The sequence below is a fragment of the Limulus polyphemus genome, unplaced genomic scaffold (genome assembly GCF_000517525.1).
Source record: "Limulus polyphemus unplaced genomic scaffold, Limulus_polyphemus-2.1.2 Scaffold4174, whole genome shotgun sequence".
Classification (NCBI taxonomy): Eukaryota; Metazoa; Arthropoda; class Merostomata; order Xiphosura; family Limulidae; genus Limulus; species Limulus polyphemus.
The window spans coordinates 40034-43851 of NW_013669784.1; positions in this window are offsets into that span (position 1 = coordinate 40034).

The window sequence follows — 3818 nt, forward strand, 5'->3', positions numbered from 1 at the left end:
TAGGCCTATTATGTTTAATAAGTTATTGCTTAACAGATCTTGAATTACTTTGCATTTATATATTTTCCAAGTGACATTCTTGTTCTAACAAATAATAACAAATATATAAAATATAATAGGTGAAAAGTATACTTGAAAAGCGTACCGTCTACCAGATGCCAAATATAACTGTAGAACAGGAGAAGAATTGAAGAAACACTCATGTCTTAAAAGTTTAAAAAATTAATTTTTATTGCACAGACACTGCGTATGTGCAAGATTTGTACACTATACATTGTGTTAAAATATATATATCAACACAAAATTCTTCTTTGCAGTACAAATTGTGTTAAATAGCCTGTAACACGTGTAATTGTGTTGAATTTCAACACATGTTTTTTGGGTGAAGCATCTTCCTGGGCGAACGTGGCCTAAAGGCTAGGTTGTCCATGGTTCGCGGCCAAATTCCACTATTCGGTCAGACAAGAGTAGCCCAACGGTTGGCGATAAATGCTACTGACTCTCAGTTCAGAATTAGGAACTGGTTATGAGCAGACAGTCCTTGTGTAGTTTTTGGGAAAAATCCAGAAACAAAAGCGTCTTTCTAATTTTTATTTTTTATTAATAAGTTTAATTACGTGTTTACCTTTGAATATGTCTTAGATATTGTCATTTTTATTTTAAACATTTCTCATAAAGTGACACAAAGCTATAAACCTATCTAAACACCACATGTAGAGTTCAGCGAGTATTGTTTATTTTAGGCTTGTTTTTTGTTTGTTTGTTTGTTTTTAATTATGCACAATGCTACACAAGGGCTGTCTGTGCTCTGCCCACCACGGGTATCGAAACCCGGTTTCTAGCGTTGTAAGTCCGCAGACATACCGCTGTGTCACTAGGGGGCAATTATTTTAGGCAGTATGAAACTTAATTTTATTCCGAAATATAAGCTTTTCTCAGTTACAGCACAAATGGAAGTTCCATTGAAATTACCTGAAAGTCGTTGAATAGTTTCATACGTTCAATAGTTTCAACCTGCTTTCAGTGTAGTTTTTGAAAACGTTTCGAAAGACAACGTGAAACTATACAACATGTCGAAACACTGACTAAACCTTTCTTTAAAACATTACTCCAAAGTTGTAGTTCATATATATAATGTTTGCCAAAAATATAGCGATCAATAAGACGTATTATATACAGTTCGTTAAAACGATTTGATATAAAAAATTGAAATGCATTGATGAAACCCAAACTGTTTGCCGATATCAAACAACGGATAAATACAAAAACTAACAATAATTCAAGATGTAGTACACGTTTCACTCGTATTGTGTACATTTCAACAAAATGCAAATTTTAATATGTATACATTGGATGTATTAGATAAAACTGTATGCTAATCTTTCAGTTGTTTTCCAGAGAAACTATAAAAGAGGTACATAGTAGAACGTTAACGATTTTCTCATAATGACAAGAGTTGGTTTCAAAGTGTCGCCACCTATTGTTGTAATCTACAACTAGATTTTATTAAAGATTAGTTAGTTTGTATGATTGATTTCTGACAATAATAACCAACCAATACAGCCCAAGGCTACATTCTAGAACAACAATAACCCAACAATATATCCAAGTTGATATTTTAGAACAACAATAACCAACCAATATAGCCAGAGATCACGTTCTAAAACAACAATAACCAACCGATGTAGTACAAGACGATATTCTAAAACATAAACACACGATACAAACTAGGTTGATATTCTATAACAACAGCAGCACACGACATATCTTAAACTGATATTCTATAACACAATATTTGGCTAAGTTAATATCCTATAGCAACAATAATACGTGAGATAAATTAAGCTAATATTTTAAAACAATAGTAATATACGTTATAAAGTAGGTTGGTGTTCTCGAAAGCAAATCAATGGTTTCTTACTTTTACAAAAACGTTTAGAGTTTGATTGTTTTTCAATTTCGCGCAAAGCTACACGAGGACTATCTGCGCTAGCCGTCCCTAATTTAGCAGTGTAGGACTAGATTGAAGGCAGTTAGTCATCACCACCCACTGCTAACTCTTGGGCTACTCTTTTTATCAACGATTAGTGGGATTGACTATCACTTTATAACGCCCCCACGGCTGAAAAGGCGAGCATGTTTAATGGGATGGGGATTCGAACCCGCGACCCTCAAATTGCGAGTCGAGCGCCCTAACCACCTGGGCATTGTTACGATTAAAAAACCCGTTTTGTTTTAAGTACGAAGCTTGTTTTTTTTTGTTTTTTTGTAATTAAGCACAAAGCTACACAATGGGCTATCTGTGATCTGCCCACCACGGGTATCAAAACCCGGATTCTAGCGTCGTAAGTCCGCAGATATACCGCTGTGCCACTTGGGGGCCGTACGAAGCAATTTATTCTCCCACTCATACCAAGGCAACATATGTGTGTGGACTTTTTCTTCTCAAGCGTTATGAAAATTGTTTGATATACTTGAAACTTTTACTATGATATATTGAAACCATTTCCACAAGCGAGAAATGAACAATGTTACGTCACCAGAGCTATCTCTGGCGAATAATCCATGATAAGACTTTTGACACAAGTCATACTTTATGCTTCGAAAATCTAATTGGAAAAGAAGTCAACATTACTCAGCATATCACCGAACGTCAGTCAACATTACTCAGCATATCACTTTACTTGCTTGTTCTATTGACTTTTACATCATTGTTTTAATGATTTTATATGCTAGATATTATCGAGTTTGCTTACTTGCTTCATTGATCATCTTGCACGTCTTATTGATTTTCGTTTATTTTTCACAAATATGTTACCTGTTTGCTTTATTAACTTTTACTTCTTCTTCGTGATTTTTTCTTGCTTTCCTCCTTGATTTTATTCTCCTTTTTCCATTGGTTTTTACTTCCTAGGTTTATTGATTTTGCTGCATCTAAATTGTGTTGCTCAATTAGTATTGATTTGTTTTCAGTAAATTGTTTTTTATGTGTTTTTATAATATTATTTGAAAAAAGAAAAACAATATCGTTCTCTTGTAAAAAAAAGTTCCCTGAGGGTTGTTTTTAATTATGCACAAAGCTACACAAGGGCTATCTGTGCTCTGCCCACCACGGGTATCGAAACCCGGTTTCTAGCGTTGTAAGTCCGCAGACATACCGCTGTGCCACTGGGGGGCTCCCTGAGGGTAATTATTACAAAAACTAGGTATGGCCCGTCAAAAATGACAGGGCAACTACTACCACCCCCATAGTATACCCTAGCCTCACATTTCATAGATAGCTGAAATAAATAAATTTTGCGAAATCGAGCTTGACCAACAAAGAGGCAGAAAAGTGCAGTCGAGGCAGTCAAACGTTGGTAAGTTCATTTGTGAGCCAATCAGAATTAAGATCATTCATGAAATGAATTCGTGGCGCATTCCTAGAATAAAATAATTGGTAAAAATCAGTTAGATTAACAACTTCTAATATATTGAAAAGCCAGTGCGTTTTGGTAACACTATGTTCCAACAACGGCTTTTATGTCATGTTGTTTGGGGACAAAAGTATAACCTAACATTGTTGTTAGTCTATGTATTGAAAGTATAAAATTAAATGTTTAGACAAAAACTAGACAACCCGTGACCCGTTGGGTCAACCACTATTCAGAGGTTATGAATAATTCAAGCTAGTTTCAATATTGCAACGAAATGAAGGTTTATTTTGAGATAATTTAATTAAATATTTCAATCCATTCGTGTTATTCCTAATTCAAGAAAATATATTTGATTGTTGATCTGGAGTAAAAGGAAAGACCATTTAATTTTTTCAAGAAAGT